This window comes from Lucilia cuprina, chromosome 4 (assembly GCF_022045245.1).
Source record: "Lucilia cuprina isolate Lc7/37 chromosome 4, ASM2204524v1, whole genome shotgun sequence".
Taxonomy (NCBI): Eukaryota; Metazoa; Arthropoda; class Insecta; order Diptera; family Calliphoridae; genus Lucilia; species Lucilia cuprina.
This window is the reverse complement of record NC_060952.1, coordinates 52224218-52251717: the sequence shown is the minus strand read 5'-3', so window position 1 is coordinate 52251717 and position 27500 is coordinate 52224218. Positions and strand designations below refer to the sequence as shown.

Below are 27500 nucleotides of genomic sequence, written 5' to 3'. Positions count from 1 at the left end.
TCCGTCTTCAAAATTTTAAACCGCACCGCCCGCTTTCAACAGAGTATCTGAGAGGCAAACGCATTATCAACGACCCTTTTATCAGTGTTGCCAACTTAGTGCTTTTAGCACTACTTGCGGTGCTTTTTGGTGTGCCAAACGCGGAAAATTTTGCTCATGGTGCCTTTCTTCAAAAAGGCACTAAAGTGGTGCTTTCTAATTTTATGACAGTGCATTTAGTGCTTTTTATACCCAACATATACCCAAGATGAGTGGGGTATATTGATTTTGTCACTCCGTTTGTAACACATTGGTCGTATATATTTTGGGTCCTTATTAAATTCTAAGGCGATCTAACCATGTCCATCCGTCTGTTCATCTGTCCGTCCGTCTGTCTGTTGAAAGCACGATAGAGTTAGAAAGTAAAGAGCAAACGATTTAAATTTTTCCACAAATTTTTATATGCATCAAAATTTCTCTACCAAATGAAATTAATACTCATTACCGACTTAAAAATATTCGACATAAATATGTTTTATATAAGCCAAAATCTCTCTAGCAAATTTTACGGCAATCGGTCCATAATTGACCCTACCCCCACATATGGTCACCTTCAAAAATTGATTTTAACGCTCATTACAAAAAATAAGTTTTATATAATTTTTTTACACAATTGAATCTATCCCTCATATATAAAGCCTCCATGATTACTTCATCGTTGTACTCGCAATAAAAAGATTTTTATTATAATTCTTTATGCCGAATTTTATGACGATTGGTCTATAACTGACCAACAAAACAAAATCTATGTACAAAATGTACAAAAGCAAATATTCTTCAAAAACAAAAAAACAAAATATTCAAAATACTTTAAAATAAGTTATGTTATTCACTATCAGTGAAATTAAGAATTTTTCCAGAACTCAAAAAACTTAAAAATAATATATATAGATTTTGCAAAAAAAAAAATATATTTCATAAGTTTTGTAAAATTTTACAATTTGGGTGTAGGTACATCAGTTGGCCAGTTGGTAGTGTGCCTGTCAGTTTGAATGTTTAATGAAATTTTACTATTTTTAAAATTCTCATCTTATTTATCTAATATTCGTCAAACATTAGTTTTAGTTCTTACGTTACTAAAAATCTAACTCACACCGGTGAAAGACTTTAGTATGACGCATGTTTTGTTTTGCAGCCCAATGTTCTAAAAAACGAATTTTGGAGTCTTGTAGGAAATGAGCGAAATAATGTGCAATTTTTATTAAAATAAACAATATTTGACTGAAAAAACGTTAGTGCTTTTTGACCCATCTTCAGTTAGAAAATTACGCTTTTTTACCCCTTTTTAATTTTTTTGCGCGCGTTTTGCTTGACCAATGTTGGCAACACTGCCTTTTATACTAAAACTGATGTATAGTATTTATTTGTCTCTTGAACTCACACAATCATATTTTTAACTCTTCATCCATACTCATTTCTGTTTTTGTTTTATTTGAAAGCAGGGATGGCAAAAATTATACGATCGTACTTCTATAAAATGTGTTTACGACAACTAAATATATTCCAATAAAATATTTCATTAAAATTGCACAAACTTGTCGGTATATAAAAATGAATTTAAAAAATAGTTCTTACTGTTTGGAAAATGTTCGATTGCAAAAAATAAATTTATTTCGCGAAAAAAACTTTCATAAAGTTTAAACTATGTGCATTATATAAAGTTATATAAGTATGTATGTATGTATGGTATGTATGTATGTATGTATATATATATATATATATATATATATATATATATATATATATATATATAATATATAATATATATATATATAATATATATATATATATATATTATATATATATATATATATATATAATATATATATATATTATATATATATATATATATTATATATATATATATATATATATATATATATATAATATATATATATATATATATTATATATATATATATATATATATATATATATATGTGTTTGTATTTATGTACATATATTATATTGTCAATGCAACATGTCACAATTATCAGCTTATACAAAAACAATATAATAACGCATTTTATATAAAATGCATATCGAAACATTTTTTATTTGGGATTTTTTTTTTCTTGACCAGCAGTTAGGGGATGACCTCTACTCATGCAGTGCATTGTACTGGAACTAGGGAAATAGGTTGTGAGAGGGATAGATGTAGACATTTGATTTAAACTTTTTAACATCGAAAGTGGCGGGAAATACTTCTGCATACGAACTGTGCAGCTGACGAATTAATTCCTTCTAATGTGTTGTGCGGTCCACTGGCCAATCGATCACAAATGGGTGTGTTTTTGAAGACAGTCGTGTGTTACGTAAAAATATACAGGTATCGGGAACGAGTTCCCTAATTTCAGAGGAACACATTCCATTGTAGTATCGACAGAACAGTGAAATACACCCCACATATAAGCAACTTTAAAAATAAACTAGATCTAGTTTTTTGGAAAATAAAAAATAAAATGGTTAGGTAATAACTTCATAAACTACTATTTTTTGCTGAAACAGTGATTTCCACTTTATGTAAGTAGATCGACATAATGTCGATTTACTCAATATTTTATTTTTGTTGTATACCAAGTTATTGCACTAAGCCCATTATCGAAATCTTATACAATTTAAGAAAACTTATAATTAATAGATTATAATGAAGTAGTAAGCTGAGGGTAATAATCTATATAATTTAGTTTGTTTGAAAAAAAAAACAGATTTTACATCCCTGCGAAAGATACTACGCAGAGTGAAAATACTCTTACGTCATACACAAGTACATAGAAAAATTCAATAAAGAAACGTAAGAAAACATACAATACAGTGAAACAGCTGCCTAGCAACAGAGACATGCGCCGTCCAAAATTAACGTCAGCGGCGGCTTAAAATAGCTTGTAAGTAACAACGTAATTATAATAGGAACCGCAGACGACAGACAAATCACACAAAAAGAGCGAGCGACGAATTAAAATGAAGCGACTGTCGACAACACACATTATTTGACGTTTATAAGAAAGAAAAAATCTAGGCAAAATGATGTCCTGTATAAAATTATTTTTTATGAAATAAAAAGGAAAGATTAAAAAATTCTGAATAAAATACACATATATTATTTTTCTGGTTTTATTTATATTGATTTCATTAAATAGATGTAATTAATAATAACACATGCCGAAAAAAGCGCATTATAACAACCCCGTTTTTGCAATTTTGCAAGATTTTTAACAAAATATTCTGAACATATGGCAACGCTACAATATAAAAAGAGAATAGTAACACCCAATTTACACGATAATTTTTTTCCATGTTTGCCCAGACGTCTGTTTTCATGTTTGTCGATGATTGGTGGTGAGCGGGGTAGAGAAGAATGGAGGGGTAAGAAAACAAACATGACTGTTTTTGACATTCCTCTTTAAACTCATTCGTACTGTTGATATTATGCTCATGTAAAAAAATAATTATGTCTTTTTTTACATGAAAACATTAAAATTTGCATTAAAAAATTCTATAGCGTGTTATTAAATTTTTTTAAATCAAATTAAATGGTTTTTATGTTAAAAATTTCATTTTATTTTTATTACGAAGAAGTAATTAAAAAGGATTATACAATTACACTTAATTTACACGATGATTTTTTTTCATGTTTGCCCAGACGTCTGTTTTCATGTTTGTCGGTGATTGGTGGTGAGCGGGGAAGAGGAGAATGGGGGGTAAGAAAACAAACAGGATTTGGGATTTTCATGATTGTTTTTGACATTCCTCTTTAAACTGATTCGTACTGTTGATATTATGCTCATGTAAAATAAATAATTATGTCTTTTTTTACATGAAAACATTAAAATTTGCATTAAAAAAATACTATAGCGTGTAATTAAATTTTTTTAAATCAAATTTAATGGTTTTTATGTTAAAAATTTCATTTTATTTTTACTACGAATAAGTAATTAAAAAGGATTATATAATTAAACATCAAAAAAAGACATGCATAGCTGCATGTAAAAAATCACCGTATAAATGTTCATGATTTTTTTGAAGATTCTCAAAAGAGAATTGGAAAAAACAGACGTCTGAAAAGTCTTCATGTAAATTGCGCCTTAAACATCAAAAAAAGACATGCATAGTTGCATGTAAAAAATCACCCTATAAATGTTCATGATTTTTTGGAAGATTCTCAAAAGAGAATTGGAAAAAACAGACGTCTGAAAAGTCTTTATGTAAATTGCGCCTAAGTAGGCTCCTATAATAGTTAAAATTAAAAGTCGACTTTTAGACCTTTCGACTATAAGCATTTTATAAATAGTCGACTTTTCGAGTTTTTACGACTTTTTTTTTACTTTTTCCGTCTTTTTTTGACTTTTTGATTTTTTTCGATTTTTTGACTATTTTCGATTTCATTCGACTTTTATTAACAAAGTCGACTTTTCGACTTTTTTCACAGACCATAGTTGAGTTATCGACTTTTTTGGAACAAAATAGTCGACTTCGACTTTTTTCAACAAAAAGTCGATTATTCTATTATTCGAAAGTCGATTTATAGAAACCTAATACTAAGAGGAAATTATCTTAACCACATTCTCGCCAACCACAAGACGATATTTTGCAAGGGTGTGAACAGGGTGCACTTATAAGGTAAAGTCAATTCAACAGCTGATCACTCATTTTTTTATTTGAGATAGATACAACTGTCAAAGTACACCATTTAAAATTGCCACAATCCGAAAACATATGAACATCTATCATTATATTTTTAGGACAAAAAATTAATAAATAAATTCTATATTCATTTTAATCCATAGTAAATTTGTGCGAAATACTAAAAAATTGCACAAAATATTTGTCTTAAATATGCATCTATTTTATCAATTATAGGGAACTTTTTACTAATCAATTGAGAGTACAAACATCCCACAATTGTAAATAAAATTATTGAAACTCGATTTTATCATATACATATATCTTAATTTTTGACAACTTTCCATGGTAATGGTTTGGTCACATTTCTATAGAGATCATTATATATTGCTCATACGACAATAGTAGAGACCTACACGGTAATATAAGTTCCCAATATTGATTAATAAAAAATAATATGTATATAATTTGTATTTTTGCTACTACATAATTACAATTTTGTAATCTAATACTAATTTTTTGTTATTTTAATTGATAATTTATTTACTTTTGGGCATATGGGATTGTTTTTTTGTAAGATAAATTAAAAAAACACGGTGGCAACATGTAAATTTTTTGACAGATGTATCTACTTTTGTTGTTTTTGTAGAATTGACTTCACCTTATAAGTGCACCTGGGTGACGAATATAAATTCGTCGGCCAAATACGTCCCACAACACATATGTCAAATGCGTTCCACATACTATAAAATTCGTTTTCAAATTAATTTAAATATTTTTTTGCCAAATAAAATGTTTTTGTAAGAAAAAAGTAAAAATATGTTAAAAAATATTGTTCAAACATATTTGAACACAGTTTAAAATCTTATTTTGGTGCATGTGTTTGGTCATAAAAACTATTCGATTAGTTCATTTGAGTTACAAATAAATATTTATCGTTTAAGTTCTTTATGACCTTTAGTAATGATAAGAATGGTAGTACTAAGATGCACATTAATTCTCTTGTTTATGTAACGCATAGACATTATGAGATATAATTAGAAATAGATCATATTCTTATCACTAGCGGACTTGAAAACCCACCCTTAAAAGGGAATATGAAATTGATAAGATTGAATGCATAAAAAGAGTGCATAAGGTCTTATCTTAGTTCTAAGTTAGTTTTAAGATTTTGTTTAATAGGTCTTAAGTTTTTAGTTTTAAAAATAAATTTAGTGTTATTCAAGATTCGTAAGAGTGCTTTACAACCACTCGCGGTCTTGTAACATTCACCGGTAAATTTTGTATTTTTTCTTAATACATTTTTTACATATATTCAGAAAATAAATGTGTAAAATAAAAATTAATTAAAATAATTGTATACTCAACAAAAATGCTGGTAAACTATAAAATTTTCAAATGAAAACAAGTAAGAGTGCTAAGTATATTCGGCTGAGCCAATTCTTATACTTATACCCTTCACCATAGTGTATTTTAAACATATTAGTTTTTAAATTTTTTTCCGACTATATTAATATTATACCAAAAGCAAAACAAAATGAAGAACAACAATGCTAAACGAAATAAAAAACTGTACTTTGGCATCTAAACATACATAACGAAAAACACAGAAACACAAAATAAACAACGCAATAAAACCAACCTACATCCAAATATACGAACAGAATTCACAAAAACAAAATACACAACTCAATGACGCCAACAGCATTCAAACATACAAAACGAAGTATACAGCTGAAAAACCAAATACATCTACACACACGTGTACATCTTTTTCTAATATACAGTGTTTTGTTGCTTATTTAACAAAGCATGAAAAAATATGACATTTTTTGATGAAATTTTTTTGAATGGCAATTGCGGTGAAAAATGCATTCAAGCGGTTAACGGGAAATTTTTAACCAGCGCACTATAGGACATTTTTACCTTTTTGCCCATAATTATTTACAGCCAAACGTCTGAGCCGTTTTTAAAATTTTTTTTGGATTTTAAATTTGTAATTTCTTTTTGCGAGAACTATCTGTTTATTAAGTTTTTTGACATATGTTATTGGAAATGTATGAGTAATGGTTAGGGTTCTATAGTTGAAACGAAAAGTCGACTTTTCGACTTTTTGCATTTTATGAAAAGTCGACTTTTCGACTTTTTGCATTTTATGAAAAGTCGACTTTTCGACTTTTTGCATTTTATGAAAAATCGATTTTCGACTTTTTTTTCTTTTAAATAAAAGTCGATTTTTCGACTTTTAATATTTTATAAATAGACGACTTTTCGACTTTTCCCGACTTTTCAACTATTTTCGACTTTTTCCGACTATTTTTGACTTTTTCCGACTTTTCGACTTTTTCCGACTTTTTTCGATTATTTCCGACTTTCGACTATATTCGACTTTTTTCGACTTTTTCCGACTTTCGACTATATTCGACTTTCTTCGACTTTTTCCGACTTTTTTCGACTTTTTCCGACTTTTTTAGACTTTTTCCTACTTTTCGACTTTTCGACTTTTTCCGACTTTTCGACTCATTCCGACTTTTCGACTTTTTTCGACTTTCCGACTTATCGACTTTTTCGACTTTTATTTACAAAGTCGACTTTTCTACCTTTTTCATAGACGATAGTCGAGTTATCGACTTTTTTGGAACAAAATAGTCGACTTCGACTTTTCAACAAAAAGGCGATTGTTCGATTATTCGAAAGTCGATTTATAGAACCCTAGTAATGGTGTTTCCGTAAGATAATTTTGTGAGAAGTTATGTTCGACTATGCCGAATCTTATATACTCACCATCAAACCGTATACCATATAGTAGTACATATAGGCGAAACTGAAGGGGTTTTCAAAGAAAAATGTTTATTCTCTTCACACAGACGAGCTCTGAGAGAATAAAACAAACATGTGAGAACTAAACGCACTACTAAACATCAAATTTTCATTGCAAAATTGCGAGGATATTACCACTTATTAGTTTTACTCATCACTTAAACTTAATGTTTATTATTTTTTGCAACACTTTTAAACAATTTAAAACCCCGAATATAATTTATATTTTACAAACGAAAATAAAATATATTTGATTCTTTGACACTTCATTTTAGTTAAAACTGAAAAAAGAAAAGTTGTACATTTTCGTATTTAAAATTAAAAAAGTATTTTACACACTTTTTTAATTCAACAAAAAAATAACAAAAACACGTGTTTATAATATGTTTTAAGATAAAATATCTTTTCAAAAAAATAAATAACCAATATTTTCATTCACTGCCATATAATTTCATTAATAACACATAAAGAATAATGTCCAAAAATACATTTTTTATTTAGTACCTTTTGACCAACTGTGTTTTTTTTTTTTGTGCTTTTACTAATACATTATCACTAGTTAGGTCTTTGACAGGGGACTTAAGTCCTTGACAATTACTTTCGCCTATATACTACTATATGCCGTATACAGTTGGGGTAGTTTATTAAATGTTTAGTGCGCTAAGGTGACCACTAAATCCCGCTATAGTCAAGAAATTTTTATTTTCCACTATTTTTTTATAAAAATAGTGATGGTGAAACATATAACACAAAAAAAAATGTGGAATTGAAACATACATGTATTTTAACCAATGTTTACTTTTACTAATATATTAGTCAGCATTTGACGCAAAATACACATTTTTATCACTCATCATATTAAAAATATTTAAACTTTTTCAGATTTTAATAACATTGCTACTAAATATTGCCGTTCTGTTTTTATGTTTAACTAGAAAAATTGCAACGTTACACTGCAATTTCTAGCAGCACGAATGAACAGTATTAATATCTTGTTTGTTGTACAAGAAAAAATATATTTTTGTGCTATAGCAGCACACATTCAAATCTGTTAAACTAATATGGCTAGTATTGATGATATTTTTATTTGCGCTTAGTTTTTCCTAGCAGCAATTAAATTTTGTTTTGCAACTGCTACCTGCAAATTTATTTGTTGTTTTTTTTTTAATATTGATGTTACAATTTGAAAATATTTGAATATGATATATATACATGTTATTGGGGTAAAATTATAATAATTATAAGTCGAAAGGGAAAAACTCTTCAGCGAGCCGGCGATAATATATAGAATTGCCGCATGAATATTCGCAATATTTGCATAAGCATGCTATATATGTGTGTATAGTTTTACAATTTAAAGATTAATTAAGGATAATTATTTTTCGCAACATAAAAAATAGTTTGTAAAATATACATAGTGGTATCTTCCATACTATTAGAGTCAGAATCTTCTAATTTTGACGAAAAACATTAACTTCATTATGAACATTGGGAAAAAAATGGGCAGACTTTTATTAGGGAGCTTGGAACCTCCATTTGAATTAAATAAATATGTATATGTTATTGAAAATATGGCTACCCCCTAAAACACAACTTAAATTTAAAGCGTTCTTTAGATGTTTTTATTATTTTGTTCTAATAAAGAAACATTTTTGAGCAATGTAGTTGTAAGATAATATGATTATACTTCATAAAACAAACTTGTGAGAAGTAAACGCACTCACTAAACTTCAAATTTTCTTCGCGAAATTGCGAGGATATTACCACTTATTATTTTTTCTTATCACTTAAACTTAATGTTTATTATTTTTTTCAACACTTTTCATTTATATTTTACAAACGAAAAAAAATATATTCTAATTCTAATAATAAAATTTTTCGTAGAATTTTTTTTTTGGGAGGAAATTGTACTAAATATATGGGAAATAATCAATATTAATCCTTAAAAATAATCAACTAATTTTTTGATTAATTTTGATTTTTTTTATTATTTTCATTAATTCCAATTAATGAAAATAATCAATCAATAATTAATTAAAAAAATTTAAATAATCGTTAATTAATCATTAATTTTATCTATTTAATAAAAATAATCTAATTAATAATGATTACGATTATTAATCATTATTTTACAGCTCTGGTTGAAAATAACAACTGCAATAACAACTGTCGTTTGTCTAGGAAACTAATAGACGTAAAATTTTCAAATTTTGCACGAAGAAATTAAACATTTATTTCAACATTTTGGGGAAAATGGGCAGAACCTGGTTTTGAACCTCCCATATGAATTAAATAGAAAAATTAGTTTGTCTGGGAAGCTATTAGAGCAAAAATTTTTTAGCATTAATGTCAACATTTGGGTAATAAATTGACGGTATAGCAAATTGGAACCTCACATATGAATTAAATATAAAAATTCGTATATCTGAGAAACTATTAGAGCTAGAAAATTCAAACTTTACATGAAAAACTGTGACATTCATGCGAACATTTAAAGAAAAATGGGCGGACTTTCAATGGGACTTTGTCATCTCCCATATAAATATAAACATATAAATACAAAATTTCGTATATCTGGGAAATTATTATATTATTCCAATTTTTCATAGGTTATATTAAAATCTAAATTAACAAAGCACACTGGGTATAGGTAGTAGTAAAATAAATTTGAGTTAGCATCAGTGGATGATAATTAGCCCTTCCCCCATATAAGGCCCCCCTCAGAAAATGTTTTTAACGCTAACTACTGGCTTGAAAGTACGAGTATAGCGCTAAAATTCGACATACCGAATTTTGTTTGCAATTTCTGAAACAAAGCGACATCAGCCTAGCTGTCAAGCAACTAAAGAAAATTTTTGTAATTTTTACGCTCTTGTTATGAGTTTTAATGAATTGCCGAAAATCTTCATAATTAGAACAATAGGAAGGCGCAACGCTGATGTATACTATGAATGAAATAAACAAGATTGCGACACCGGCAATTCCGTTATTTTAATGTACTCTTTTACTCTTTTTTCGTGACGTCAACAGTGCTTGTTTTGCTATGTTTTTAAATGTAAAATACTTACTTTTTACATGAAATTTAAAAATTAAAATGTGGCGTGCATTTAAAAATTGCAATAAAAATATAATAATAAAAAATTAAAATTATGTGAAATAAGTTTTTCTAACTATTCTTCAGATCCTATCTTATTAAAGCAATGGATAGGTTTTTTGCCGCAATAAAAAAATTAACGTTAAAACGTCTAAAATCTGTATGGAGCATTTTAAAACCGAAGATTTTGAAAACAATTTACAATTCGAAATGGGTTAGTATCAAGCTTAATTTCCAATGATGGGAAATTCTCTTTTTAATTTAGATTTTAGGCTTCAAAAAAAAAAAAAAATTATGAACAGATAATGACTTGAACTTTGATATAGCAATAATATGTAATAATAATTAATTATCTTAAATATTCCTAATAACATAAAACGTAAAATACATTTTATTTTATTACACATAAATAAGTCTTAAACATAATTATTTACTTTTCTATTATAAATCACATACAATTTTCATATCATACAATCAGTTCTAGGCACTGATGACGTCACTGAGCTTAAGAGAACTTTTTTAAGAGAGTCATGTCGCCATCTGTGTTTATTTCTTTATGTACTAATCATTATTAAGCGAAGCCGATGTTGGACATACCATAGATCTTTATTAAGCGAAGTCGGTGTTGGATATACCATAGAGCAGAAAATTCTTGTGCCCGGCCGGTAGGTCGGCTTTTCAGGAAATCTTCATTAAGCGAAGTCGGTGTTGGACATACCATAGAAGAGAAAATCCTTCCGCCTGGCCATAGACCAGCTATTCAGGAAATCTTTACTAAGCAAACAAAGCCGTTTAAACAAAAAATATTTTTTAAATGTTTACTAAACATACATTTAGTGCAACATTTTTATGATAAATGGTTTTTGAAATCAAATATCTCCTTCATTTGATCAGATACAGAAATGGTTTATACCTTAAATAAAAGCTTAATTGATTGGCTATTAGCATTTAAATTTAAAATAGAATTATATGTATTTTAATACCTTTAATTTGATATATAAATTGTACAAAAAACAGAGATATTTCGAGATATAGCCAAAAATGTATTAAACTTTGAAGCCCGCCCAATCGAAAGTAGGCGTTGCCGACAAAAAAAATATATCTTTTTTTCTCTCAAAACGCTCTATATTGTTTTTTTTTTTTTTTGAGAAATGTCACTAAAATCGACATTCTTTAAAATAAAATAATGACAGTTCTTGTAAAAAACTTGGTAATACATCTGATATTTGTTTGAGGGTGGTATAATAATCTTCCACATTTAAGCAGTGTGATTTAAATAATTTGTAAAGTAAGCTCATTAGAATTCAACAAAAAATATTTTAATTATGTGTGTTCACCCTGTTTTATACAAGGTGATTATAAATTTATTAATTTCTACAATAAAAAATATTTAAAACTATCATTAGGTTATAAAATTGTTAGAAGTATAAATATATTATCTTACAACTACATTGCTCAAAAATGTTTATTTATTAGAACAAAATAATAAAAACATCTAAAGAACGCTTTTAATTTGAGTTGTGTTTTATGGTGTAGCCATATTTTCAATAACATATACATATTTATTTAATTTAAATGGAGGTTTCAAGACCCCTAATAAAAGTCTGCCCATTTTTTCCGCAATGTTCATAATGAAGTTAATGTTTTTCGTCAAAATTAGAAGATTCTGACTCTAATAGTATGGGAGGTACCACTATGTATATTTTTCAAACTATTTTTTATATTGCGAAAAATAATTATCCTTAATTAATCTTTAAATTGTAGAACAATTATATAGCATGCTTATGCAAATATTGCGAATATTAAGTCGGCAATTCTATATATTATCGCCGGCTCGCTGAAGAGTTTTTCCCTTTCGACTTAGAATTATTATAATTTTACCCCAATAACATGTATGCATATATATCATATTCAAATATTTTCAAATTGTAACATCAATATTAAAAAAACAACAATAAATAAATTTGCAGGTAGCAGTTGCAAAACAAAATTTAATTGCTGCTAGGAAAAACTAAGCGCAAATAAAAATATCATCAATACTAGCCATATTAGTTTAACAGATTTGAATGTGTGCTGCTATAGCAAACAAATATATTTTTTTCTTGTACAACAAACAAGAGATTAATACTGTTCATTCGTGCTGCTAGAAATTGCAGTGTAACGTCGCAATTTTTTTAGTTAAACATAAAAACAGAACGGCAATATTTAGTAGCAATGTTATTTAAATCTGAAAAAGTTTAAATATTTTTAGTATGATGAGTGATAAAAATGTGTATTTTGCGGCAAATGCTGACTAATATATTAGTAAAAGTAAACACTGGTTAAAATACATGTATGTTTCACTTCCACAATTTTTTAGTGTTATATGTTTCACCATCACTATTTTGATAAAAAAAAAAAATAGTGGAAAATAAAAATTTCTTGACTATAGTGGGATTTAGTGGTCACCTTAGTGCACGAAACATTTAATAAACTACCCCAACTCTAGTTTTTTGGAGAGCATTCAATTTACTGTATACGGTTTGATGGTGAGTATATAAGATTCGGCATAGTCGAACATAACTTTTCACAAAATTATCTTACAGAAACACCATTACTCATACATTTCCAATAACATATGTCAAAAAACTTAATAAACAGATAGTTCTCGCAAAAAGAAATTACAAAATTAAAATAAAAAATAAAATCGGCCCAGACATTTGGCTGTAACTAATTATGGGCAAAAAGGTAAAAATGTCCTATAGTGCGCTGGTTAAAAATTTCCCTTTAGCCGCTAGAATGCATTTTTCACCGTAATTTCCATTCAAAAACGTCAGGTTTCATGGGAAAATCGTTCAATTTACAACGATGGGTCTTACAGCTGAATTACAATTGGAACCACAACCGCTGTCGACAATGAGTTTTTATACATTTTGTACGAAGATCAAAATATAACGCTGTGATGTTAAATTTGTCTGCCAAATACTCCAAATACGTGTGGGAGACACTTGAAAATTCCTTTTTTATATTTATATATAAGTCTGTCATTCCGTTTGTAATTTCTATAATATAATTTTCCGACCCTATAAAGTATATATATTCTGGATCCTTATAGATAGCGGAGTCGATAAAGCCATGTCCGTCTGTCTGACTGTTGAAATCAGTTTTTAGAGGACCCCAGATATCGGCGAGATCCGAATCTTCAATAATTCTATTAGACATGCTTTCGAGAAGATCGCTATTTAAAATCAGCAAAATCGGTTGGTAAATAACGGAGATATGAGCAAAAATCCGAGACAATCTCTGAATCAACAACACTATATATAGAAAAAGATGTACACGTGTGTGTGTAGATGTATTTGGTTTTATTCAGCAGTGTATTTTTTGTATGTTTGGAATCCAAACGTACAAAGTATACACAGCAAAAAAATATGATTTGCATTTTTTGTTAAAATAAAATAATTTTGCCTTTTGTTTTGCAAATATATTTTTAATGAATAGAAAAAAGTATTTAAAACGTTTTCAATTATATGAGAGTAGATTGTGAGTTATTGTACAATAATTTTATATGCGAATAATGTAAGTTTGAAATTTGAAACTAACGCAAATTTTTTCCAAGTACTTTTTAAAACAATTTCTTTACGATAAACAAAAACAAAATCTACGTCTCGTCAATGTTTACCAGCAATGAATACGAAAGTGTTGTTGTTTTACTCTTGCTTGTATACTGTTAAGAACAACAACAACGTATTGCTAAGGTTAAGCGCATATAAGTGTATAGAAAACACACTGTCTATAGCTAAGCGCATTTACAAAAACAAAAGAGTACCAAGCGCATAGGGCTTGGGCATCCTTGGTTTGGATGCTGTTGGCGTCATTTCGTTGTTATTTTTGTTTTTGTTTTTCTGTGTTTTTCGTTATGTATGTTTAGATGTCTGTTGGTTTAGATGCCTTGTGTATTTTGTGTTTTATTTCGTTTAGCGTTGTTGTTGTTCCTTTTTGTTTAGCTATTGTTGTAATAATAATGTATTCGGGAAAAAAAAATAAAATTTATAAAAGATGTTTAAAATACACTATGGTGAAGGGTATATAAGATTCGGCACAGCCGAATATAGCACTCTTACTTGTTTTTTTTTCACAATTGTATGTTTTTTTTTTCAAAAAATCTTTAAAATTTTCCAGAGCTGGAATTGCTTTCGAGAAGATCGCTATTAAAAATCAACAAAATCGGTCGGTAAATAACGGAGGTATGAGCAAAAATCCGAGACCCAACAATGTTTAATCTTTACCTTTAATATGTATATATTTAATTACAAATATAGTAAAAAGCTCAAATTTGTATTTTATATACATATATTTTAATATTTAAAATAAATATGTGCAAAACAGGGAACAAATATTTGCTACTTTTAAACTAAAAAATATTAGTTTTGTGTTACATTAATATTATTTCTAAATTTCAATTTTCCATACATGCATTTTTGTGGAGATGAGAGTACAATGACTTCTCATTTCTGGTTTTTTCGCTCTTTCACTTATACAAGTGCAAAATGTAGTATATGTCTATGATCCGTTTAGATGCCTTTAGATGCTTGTGCATTTTGTGTTTTATTTCGTTTAGCGTTGTTGTTGTTGTTCTTTTTGTTTAGCTTTTGATGTAACAATAATGTAGTCGGGAAAAAATTTAAAATTTATAAAATATGTTTAAAATACACTATGGTGAAGGGTATATAAAATTCGGCACAGCCGAATATAGCACTCTTACTTGTTTTTTATAATTATGGGCTCTCACAACGATTTAAGGAATACAATTTTTTTTACTTTCACATCGAATATAAATGAGTTTTTAAAAATATATTCCCCTTTTTTTAGTGAATTAATCATGAGTCATAAATGCGATCGGCGATGGGTGCATAGAACATATATAATAGTTTAGTTTTAGTATTCCAAAAGAACTAATTTGTCCTGATATGAATATTCAATAGAAACATTTAAACGTACTTATAAACTTGACAATAAAAAATGTATAAGCGTGCTTTACTTCATGCCGACTTTCATATAAATACTAGTTTACTTTACTTTTGACGGATATTTATCACCTCAAGTAATGTACGGGCTTTACTTTTTCCAATTCAAAATCTTTCATTGACCTTAACGCTTTAATATTAAAATTATATCATTTATGTCAAGATTTCCCCCTTTTCGAATATTAGGATGTTTTATTTCTATAGTTCCTAGACCACCGTTAAAAATGTAAACACAATGGAACACATAATTAAGTAGAACTTAATACATTTTTAACGATAAGGAAGCAAAATCGATTTCAAATCAATAAATACTATTTTCATCCTCTACAATTTTTACTCTTACATTATTTCCAGGATCGAAGCAGTCCAGTTTTTCCGCTATCTTTCAGTATTCTCCACTATTCTCCAATGCACAGATATGTGCTCCAATGTTCCAAAGTCAGGTTTCTCCATCCAACGCGCATATCCTGCAAAAGAAAAAATGTTGCTTAAAAAATAATATATGACATTTAAAAGTAATGCCAAGTTTATCAAAATATGTGTACTAAAAATGTTGCCGAGCTGGGAATTTCCAAAAAATACCCAGTTTCCTGATAAAAATTTAAAAAAAAATTCATTTAAGTTTGAAAATTTTGAAAATAATGGAAAAAACATAAAAATCCTAGATTTTTCATTAAAATATATAATTTATGTTTATAAAGAATTCGAAAAACACTTTGTTTCTTATCGGGCAACTTTAATAAAATAACATTTAAAAGTGTATGACGAATTCTTCATCTTTTTTATCCATGGGAGAGGATTTTCTACTTTAACAAACTATTACATTTACAATTTACTTATAAAAAAAATATATAAATTGTTTTATAATAAGAATTAAATAAATATAAATAAACAATTAAATAAGTACAAAAATTGAATTATTTAATAGAATATAGTAAATAAAAATAACGAAAAACAAGTAGGAAAGTATAGTCGGGCATGGCCGACCATATAATACCCTACACCATGAGTATATTTCTAAAATTTGTATTCTTTATTAAGAAACTTTTATGTTGAATTCCAAATTCCAAAATATTTAAGCAATTTCCAAATGAGGCTTTATATAGGTCAAATATGTGCCGCTCATCGGTAAATTTGGGAAAAGGATATATTTTTAAATAACAGTTAGTTTTGTTGAGTTTCATTGCGATACAAATGGTTACAAGTCAATTTTAGACGTTAAAGACATTTTTTGAAGGGGGTTTGTTTGGGAGCTAGGGTCAAATAAGGGCCGATCTTTACGAAAATCTGCAGTGTCATTTATACTTATATAAAACTTATTTGTGCCAATTTTTAGAAAGATAATAAAATATTTGACGTAATTATGGCATAAAAAGTTCAAAGCGGGAGCTACGGTTGTATGGGGGCTAGGTAAAATAATGGACCGATTTCAACCATTTTCATTTCGTTCCTGTGCCAAAAAACATGCTGGGTCCAAAATTCATCAAATTATCTTGAAATTTGCTGCCAGTACCTTGCGCACAAGGTTTACATTGACAGCCAGCCAGTCGGACAGACGGAGGGACGGACATGTCTTAATGACTCAAAAAATTATTCTGAATCGATCGGTATACTTTAAGGTGGGTATTGGACCAATATTTTTGTATGTTACAAACATCAGCACAAACGTATTATACCCTTCCCACTATAGTGGTGTAGGGTATAAAGAGTATTGAATAAAATAGTATAAACAGCTTTTTGAAAACTTTGTTTCAAAGAGAGTTATGAGAAATTTTGCGAAAACTGTTTTTTGAAAACTTTGTTCTACAAAAAACTACAGCGGGAAATATTTTACCCACCAGAATGAAGAAAATTGGTCTCTCTTTAATGTATAATACGACAATCCTAGTCGCTCGTCCAAAATTTGACACTAGAGCCAAAAGAGAGTAATGAGTGAAATTTTGTAAAAACTGTTTTTTGAAAACTTTGTTCTACAAAAAACTACAGCGAGAACTGTATTACGCATCAAAATGAATGAAATTGGTTCCTCTAAAATGTCCAATACGCCAATCTTAGTCAGTAGTCCAAAATTTGGCCCCAGAGCCAAATGAGAGTAACGAGTGAAATTTTGTATAAACAGTTTTTTGAGAACTTTGTTCATCTACAGCAGGAACTATGTTACCAACAAAATGATGGAAATTGGTGCCTCTATAAAGTCCAATAAGCCAACCCTAGTTATTCGTCCCAAATTTGACTCCAGGGACAAAAGAGAGCTATTAGTGAAATTTTGTAAAAACTGTTTTTTTAAAACTTTGTTCTACAAGAAACTACTATTACCAACAAAAAATATGGAAATTGGTCCAATACGCCAATTCTAGTCACTAGTCCAAAATTTGACCCTAGGGCCAAAAGAGATTAATGAGTGAAATTTTCTAAAAACTGTTTTTTTGAAAACTTTGTTTTACAAAAAACTACGCAAAATGAAGAAAATTTATTCCTCTATAAGGTCCAATACGCCAATCCTAGTCACTAGTGCAAAATTTGATCCCAAGGCCAAAAGAGAGTAATAAGTGAAACAGCTTTACAAAAAACTACAAAGGGAAATTTATAACCCACCAAAATGAAAAGAATCGACCCTACTATAATGCCCAATGCTTTTATCTAAGTCTCTCACCTTAAATATGACACTAGTATGAAAAGAAAATAATAAGTGAAATGTTGAAAAAACCTGTTTTTTAAGATTTTTTACATATACCATAGAAGGAAACTTATTACCCAAATATATTATGACACCCTCTAAAACTTGAAATGTTTTTAGAATAAAATGTTGAAATATTGCATTTTTAATTCCATAATTTTTTCTTTAAATTGTTATTATTAATCAATTCATTAATTCTGAATATTGTTTTTAAAATGCTTACTCTCTCTTTTACTTAGTTGGTAAAGTACTTTGTTAAAATGAAAATATTCTCCCATATATGAAAATGAAAAAGAATTTGGCATGCACTTAGCTAAATTAATTTATGTTGCCAGATAAAGCACTGAAAATACTTCTATTGCAGCGATTTCAATATGTTGCTAGATAAAGTACCTAATAATATTGGTAAAAACTAAAAAAAAACTTGGCAGCACTAATTCATAGCAAGAAAAACTCAATTTTTTGTCTGCACACGGTCTGCAAGAGAGAATTTTTTATGTTACGCTGTTGAGTGAAATATGTGTAGTCTTCTATTTAGTACACATATTTTTAAAATTTATAATTAGGAATACTAAATATATATGGGTTTGTTTTTACCTTTGTTCATATTTCTTATATTTATTTAGTATGGCAATACTTTTAAGTATTAATAATAAGTTTGGCAACATAAAATAAATTGTGCCGTTGATTTAAAAAATTGTTACAAATAACAGAAAACAGAAAAATTACTCCTTTTTTTAACTAGCGATGGAAATAACGAGATTTAAACTGAATCTAAATCCAGCTCCGAAGTAGAAATAGACATAAGTGGAGTGGAATCAGATATTGTTAAATAGCAAAACATACTTAATACAAAAGAAGACATAAAAAATAAAACCAACATTTTGCTTTCAAAAAAAACTGCAGGCGGGGATACTTCGGGCAAATGGTAGTAAACAAGAAAGTTGTTTTAAATAAATATTATTTGTAAAAATTGTGCTCTAAAGAAACTCACTCCAGTATGTCTTGAAGTGTAAGTTTAAGAATTAATTGTAGCCGTTTCTGTTGAATTTTGAAATGCAAACTCTTAACAAAAATATTTGGTGCTAAAAAATTTTAGCTTTGGAGTTTCCACCTCTACATCCAACTTCAGCAGTCATTTGAGAAACGCACACGATGTGAATACCAGGTTGTCTGAATTGTCAACTAAAAAGACAACATCCATTATATCTTGAAAAAGACGTCTTATTGACAATCCAAATTCATCCAAACATAAATTTGCAAATGCACGTTTGTTGGAAACGTGTTGCAAAGATTTGCGACCATTTAACATGGTGGAACAGCCTGGTTTCATATATGAAATCAATAAAACCAAGTATTGAAATGCCGACCGCCACAACGTTAAGTAGAACCGCAATGAAAGACGTTTACAAAACTTATGAAAATACCATTAAAGAATTTATAAAAAAACAAGTAAGAGTGCTATATATTTGGCTGTGCCGAATCTTATATACCCTTCACCATAGTGTATTTTAAACATCTTTTATAAATTTTAAATTTTTCCCGACTACATTATTATACATACATACATACATACATACAAGCATACTATTTTTTTCAGTGCGAAGCACACATATTTCCACTTTTGCACTCTTTTTTATTTTCACTACAACATATGCATTTCAAATATTCTCTTTCTGGCCGCCTATGATCTAAAACAAGGGTGCCCAAGCCCTATGCGCTTGGTACTCTTTTGCTTTTGTAAATGCGCTTAGCTATAGACAGTGTGTTTTCTATACACTTATATGCGATTAATACTAGCAATACGTTGTTGTTGTTCTTAACAGTATACAAGCAAGAGTAAAACAACAACACTTTCGTATTCATTGCTGGTAAACATTGACGAGACGTAGATATTGTTTTTGTTAATCGTAAAAAAAATTGTTTTAAAAAGCACTTGGAAAAAATTTCTGTTAGTTTTAAATTTCAAACTTACATTATTCGCATAAAAATTATTGTACAATAACTCACAATCTACTCTCATATAATTGAAAACGTTTTAAATACTTTTTTCTATTCATTATAAAATATATTTGCAAAACAAAAGGAAAAATTATTTTATTTTAACAAAAAATGCAAATCATATTTTTTTGCTGTGTATTTTAGTAAAAAATACACAACTGAATAAAACCAAATACATCTACACACACACGTGTACATCTTTTTCTATATACAGTGTTGTTGTTGCTTTTATAACAATTTTTTGATGAAATTTTCAGAGGTTGTTTCGGATTTTTGCTCATATCTCCGTTATTTACCAACCGATTTTGCTGATTTTAAATAGCGATCTTCTCGAAAGCATGTCTAATAGAATTATTGAAGATTCGGATCTCGCCGATATCTGGGGTCCTCTAAAAACTGATTTCAACAGACAGACGGACAAGGCTTAATCGACTCCGCTATCTATAAGGATCCAGAATATATATACTTTATAGGGTCGGGAAATTATATTATAGAAATTACAAACGGAATGACAAACTTATATATACCCTTCTCACGAAGGTAAGGGTATAACAAGTTAGAGTGCTATATTCCGCTGAACCGAATCTTAAATAACCTTTACCACATTTCACCTTTAACACATTTCTAATTGTTCAAATATTTGTAGAAATAAGTATTCTTATGTCTTAAATAGAAAAATCCCAAAATTTAAATATATTACAATTCCAATCGTAAAATAATTTTATAGTGTAATTTACGTATATAAGAGCAATATTTTTGCTAAATGTATGAACATTAATATTTGGTAATGAGCAGGGAAACCGAAAACATGCTCTAAAAAAAGTGTTTTAAGCGCTTTAAATATGCCGTAAAAAACTCAAAATATGCTCTTAAAATTTAAAATATATGCTCCAAAAATAAAATTGAAAGAAAAACTATTTTGTACTCAAGAAACATAACACAAATAATAAAAAAATCACAATATTTTTTACATAAAAGAACTCTTTGTAAGCGTACACCGAAACTTTGGTTTACTGGAATAAAATCTATTAGAATTTGTATCACTTTTGCAGAAAAATGTAAATCTATAATTATTTGTGGATTATACTATACATTTACCCTGTAAAAAATTTTCAAATTTTGGTTATGAGTGATGTAGTTATTTCAGACATCACTTGACAGTGAGTGATCGTTATCAACAATATTAATTAATTTTTACAATAGGATTTGTAACCAATTGTCTAGAGCGTGTGTCTAATATGGAATTAGTTAATGGTTCTAATCCTAGTCAATATTAGAAGTTTTTTGAAAAAATATTGTTTTTTAAATTTTTGTTAAAACCATTTCAAATTGCACGATCAAATAGAATAATAAACACAGAAAATTACTGCAAAGCCGATTTTAAATCCAGGAAAGTGGGGTTATCACATTTGTTATTGGTTATCGTCGAACAAAATCGGATAGGTAAAGATTTTGCTGAGTACATTTTTATAATGGGAAATTTTCTCCAGATTTTTTAACTTTTCCACAAAAATGTGTAAATTTATTTTCGAACCATAAAAATTTCTTAAAAATTTTAAAATTTTAGCACCCTTAGATCAGATTTTTAGATCTTATTCAGGATTTTCATACATAAATTGTGTTTCTTTTTCATAATCGATCCAATTGACATTGGTGATGGATTGTGTTTTACCGTACTGTAAATTTTTCTTTCCCAATTGTTTTAAAAGCTCCATGTAATTTTTGCTTATGTAAAGTTATAATAAATTCGTTAATTTGTTCGATTAAGTAAAAATTCGGCATTTTTGAAGCAAAAATCGGGAAATCGGCTGTAATTAAAATTATTCAATATTTCCTTGTTTTTAATTTCCAAATCTTTTTTTAATTTTGAAATTAATTTATTTCTATCAATTCCAACTACTGCGTGAAGATTCGTAACTATCATAGTGTCGCTTAAGTGTGTATGCAGTAATCCTTTTTAATTTTTTATTGCATACAAGGCATTCAGCGTCCTTAAAAATATTAAAAAAAAAACAAAAAACTATTTTCCCATTCAATATTGGCTTGTTTTATTATATTTAAGTATAGTAATAACAAAAGCATTCATAAAAATGTTTACTTGTAACGGTTTTTGAAAATAGTCACCGTGTATCATTTCATAAAGCGTCACAGACCTTTCTTGTTGAATGCTGGCATGCAACTAAATTGAATTGTTTTTGTTTTGTGTTTACTGAGTGCTTTTGCTGAGAAAATTCGTATTGCATGTGTATGAGTGAGAAAAACACATTGCCCGCAAGGGCATGTTTGGCCGCCTATGGTTTAGATGCTGTTGGCGTCATTGCGTTGTTATTTTTGTTTTTCTGTGTTTTTCGTTATGTATGTTTAGATGTCTATTGGTTTAGATGCCTTGTGTATTTTGTGTTTTATTTCGTTTAGCGTTGTTGTTGTTCTTTTTGTTTAGCTTTTGATGAAATAATAATGTAGTCGGGAAAAAATTTAAAATTTATAAAAGATGTTTAAAATACACTATGGTGAAGGGTATTTAAGATTCGGCACAGCCGAATATAGCACTCTTACTTGTTTTTTTTATGTTTGGATGCTGTTGGCGTCATTGCGTTGTTTATTGTGTTTGTCGGTATGTATGTTTAGATGTCGGTTGGTTTAGATGCCTTGTGTATTTTGTTTTTTATTTCGTTTAGCGTTGTTGTTCATTTTGTTTTGCTTTCGGTGTAATGTAGTCGGGAAAAAATTTATAAAACTAATATGTTTAAAATACACTATGGTGAAGGGTATATAAAATTCGGCACAGCCGAATATAGCACTCTTACTTGTTTTTTTCTTCAATTTCTCTGTTTCATGTGGGAGATTTCTCGATGCGAGAGATGCAGAAACGAGGCACTGTTTTAGGCTTAAATATACAAAACGTATAACTCTCCAATCTTAAAAACGTTAGCGATTGTCAAATTTAATGAAAAAAATGTCACATTTTAATTTATAAATCTGTATTTTACACGCTTGAGCGTGATATTCTTTTATTATTTATATCATTAAAATATAAAACCAAAATTTTATTAAAATCCATTTTAATAATTTTTTTTCTTTTTAATACTGCATATTGTTGATTTAGCGACATTATACTTTTTTTGCTAAACTAGTCACACTTATTCCTTTTTGAAAACTATCTAAAAATGTCTGCCTTTTCTTTTAATTGCAAACATTTAATTTTTTTTTACACTCATGCCGACTGATTCACTTCTCATAAGAAACTAACTTCAAATTTTTTTTTGCCATACAAACAAAATAATTTACACTCATTTATATAAAAATTCGAATTTTATGAATGTATTTCAATGTTGTCTACATGCTTATAAAAAATATACTGTGAAAAAATTGTTCACGTTATAGAGCTTGGAGAGTTTACCCAATGTATGTATATTAGTTCCCTGTTTTATTCGAAATTTTCAATTTAAACGTAATTCGTGTTCCCTCTTCTGACTTTATGTTACAGAAACACTTTTTTAATACACAATATTTTAAATACTAAAGTGTAAAAAAATATTTATATAAAGGAGACTCACTGCAAATTTTTCACATTTTCTCACTCGATTTTTAGAATATTAATTTTTACACTATTCACTTCACTCCACAAGAAATTGTAATTTCTGCACATAAAACAGATTTGAAAACCTTTTAAAGGGAAAACTACGTCATCTAACGGTAAATCATGCACAACAATGTTTATCATTCCTGCTTTTTACTCGCAAATCGAGAAACGATAGAATTTTTTGTTTCACACTTCTCGATGTGAGAACTTCTCATTGTTCGTTTGTTTAGCTACTCCTGTACCTAAGACTTAACTTGGCCGAATCGAATATTCACAACGCCAACTCTAATTTTTCTAGTATGACTGGCCAGAGTACAAAGTTTTCTTTTGTTTTCCACCATAATCAAAATTAAAATCTTAGGTTAAGTTAACAAGATTGTATATGGTCAACATGTACCTCAAGAAAAAACCGTAACTCGGTACAGTTATCTGACGTTACACATTGGCCAATGCGGTTTGAAACGTAAAACTCTCGATTGCATTTTCGGGTTTTCTGTATAAAATTTCATGTATTATGTAAAAGGTAAGGTGAGAGCGGCAACAAAAAATAATGAACATTGGAAAAAATTTTTTCTATTTCACAATATTACATATAAAACCGTCGTTACATTGAGCTTGTATCTGCAGTTGGACAACGTTTTAATGCTTTATAATCTGAATTTACTATTTATACACTCCACCACCATCAGTGGTGGTAGAAGTTTGTCATTTCGAGTGTAACACCAAGAAATATTCATCTGAGACCCAACAAAGTATATATATTCTGGGTCTTTATCAAATTCTGAGTCGATTTGGCTATGTCTGTCTGTCTGCCTGCCTAAAACAAGCTCACGTTAAAACTAAGGAAGGGAAAATTTTCTGGATAGGTCCATAATTGATCATAGCTCCCACACAAGGTTCCCACCCGAAAATCACTTAAACGCAAATAACTTCCTACAAAATTTGGTATAAGTTCTGCTCTTGTACACAGAAATATTACTGTGAAATTTTTTTCCGTAATTGGTCATATCTCCCACACAAGGTCCTCTCCCGAAAATCACTTAAACGCAAATTAATTTGCTGGAAGTATTACTCTTATATAAAGAAATGTTAATGTGAAATTTTCTTCCGATCGGTAAATAATTGGTCATAGCTCCCATACAAGGTCCTCTCCCGAAAATCACTTAAACGCAAATAACTCATTACCAAATTAATAATATACAATTCGGTACAAGTATTACTCTTATATAAATAAATGTTAATGTGAAATTTTCTTCCGATCGGTAAGTAAGTAGTCAAAGCTCCCATACAAGGTCCCTTCCGGAAAATAATTTAAACGTAAATAATTCATTACGTAATAATAATAAACGTAATAACTCATTATCCGTAGAAAATTTAGCTTAAATACTACTTTCGTACAGATAAATGTTATTTTAATTTTTTTTACTATTGGTCCATATTTAGTCATTAAGGTTCCTCCTGCAAATCACTAAAAGGCACACAACTCAATACCAAACATTGATATCCATACATTAAGCACAAATATTGCTCTTATATACAGAAATGACACTATAACATGTCATTTCTGTCAAATTTCAAATAGCGAATAAACCGAACAATTTCCATCAATTAACCGATTAAGAAAAACTCACTATTTAAAAGTCAAATTATTGCATATATTCAACAAAATTCAATATTTTTAATTTTTCAAACATTCCTTTCTTAATTTTTTAAGCATTTTCTATATAAAGAACATTTATTTGATGATTTTTATAACAGTACATCTGATTCTTGAAAATATGTCACGGAAACAATGATCTCGCCTTTACAACTAAAGCAGAGGAGATCAATATTGCCATTACATAGCACGTGTGATAGGGAAAGAAAATTTTGCTGACGCTAAGGTTTAATTCTTCTTCTTTTTATAATTAGCAATATTAGTGGTTTGCTCTCAACTTGAAAAACAAAATCAAATCAGTTGCTGATCAGCACTTGTCGAAGCAAGGTCTGTGCACGTTTTTGAAATACACACAGAAATACAACAACAAAATTTTAAGAAAACCGAATTAATATAGAAGAAGATGAGAGAACAACATATACTTTATAGCAGATATACGCGAAGATCCACCTTAAGAGCTCCCTGGTTTCTCTTCATTTACGCGTACGTACGTCATTCTCTTAATTTTGAAGTTTTTTGATTGAGATACACACAGAGAAATCTCTGATGTTAAACATGAAGATAAGTTCCTGTTTGCCGAATGTTATTTTATCTTAGTGAATTAAAATTTAAAAAAGTTTAATCTTCAACACAAACTTCTAAATAAATGTAGTGTCCGTTACTATGTTATTTCCTGACATATAAGTCGACTTTCTTCAATGTCCTGACACTATATTAATTTTATTGACATTTAGAGCACTCCATATGAGTGCAAAACATCATGGAGAATATTTTTAAGCATCTAACATTCTATTATTTGCTAAATTTCTTAAAATCTTCCATTATTTATTTAGTTTTAACTGCACGGAGTATATATTAAGGGGCACCTACTATCTTAAATTGCAAATAAATGCATTTCCGATGGCAATGAACAAAAATAATAATTTATCCTTTAGTTTTTTTTCTAACATATATTCATAAAATGTCCAAAATGTCATTTCATATTGAGTACACTTTAAAGTAGTACACTATACAACACTAGAAAATGTTGCAAACTTTTCTTTCAGTGCAAAGAATGCAAATACAAAAACTGAAGTGGTGTTAGTGAGGCAAGAAAATTTTACGCTCTGCTGATGTCGGCTTTATAGCATTGGCGGCCAAACATGCCCTTGCGGGCAATGTGTTATTCTCACTTATACACACGCAATACAAATATTCTCAGCAACAAAAAACTATACACAAAACAAAAACAATTTAATTTAGTTGCTCTCTTTATGGAACGATACACAGATAATTATTTATTTTTATTTGTTCAAGCAATTAATCGCTTAAATTGTAACGATTAAACGATCGACTGTTAACCATTTGAGTACCTATTAGATACACTTAATACACACAAACTATATACATATATCAATACCTACATATGTACATACATACATCAACACATTTTTACATCAAAATGTGCATCAATACAATACATAACACAAATATGTACAAACATATAATTTTTTTCAGTGCAAAGTACACATATTTTCATTTATGTTCTCTTTTATTTTTTGCACTACACATATGCGTTTTAATCATTCTCTTTCTGGCCACCGCGGCTTTATAGTTTGTAGTCATTTTATTTGTATACTTTTATTTTGAATTGAATTTTGTTCTCTACCGCTTTACCAACACAAATAAAACTAAAGTAGTGTGTGTTTGATCATCTCTAACCCAGCAGTTCGATGGAACAGTCCTGAACTGACGAAGTCAATCGTCACTCTACAGTGTAGAGACAGACAAAAAACGATCAAAAGTAGTCAAAGGATGGTAATCTATAAATGGGTTCTTGGAATTCAGTCACATTACTAGTTATATAACTGGCGCTACTTTTCTTGCTATAAAACTAAGAAATGGACGTGTTCTACACAGAAAAAATATCGTAAGTAATATTAACGAAAAATTTTAGTAAACCCTTAACGAAAAAAATATTTAATTCTACATGTTTTTTATTCAAATCTACAGAAATTTTAT

At 28.8% G+C, this 27500-nt stretch overlaps 1 protein-coding gene across 3 annotated transcripts in view; it reads right to left on the bottom strand.

Moving 5' to 3' along the window:
- Nucleotides 1–27500, bottom strand: part of LOC111683110 — a 238572-nt gene that overhangs the window by 5463 nt on the left and 205609 nt on the right. The window lies entirely within an intron of this gene.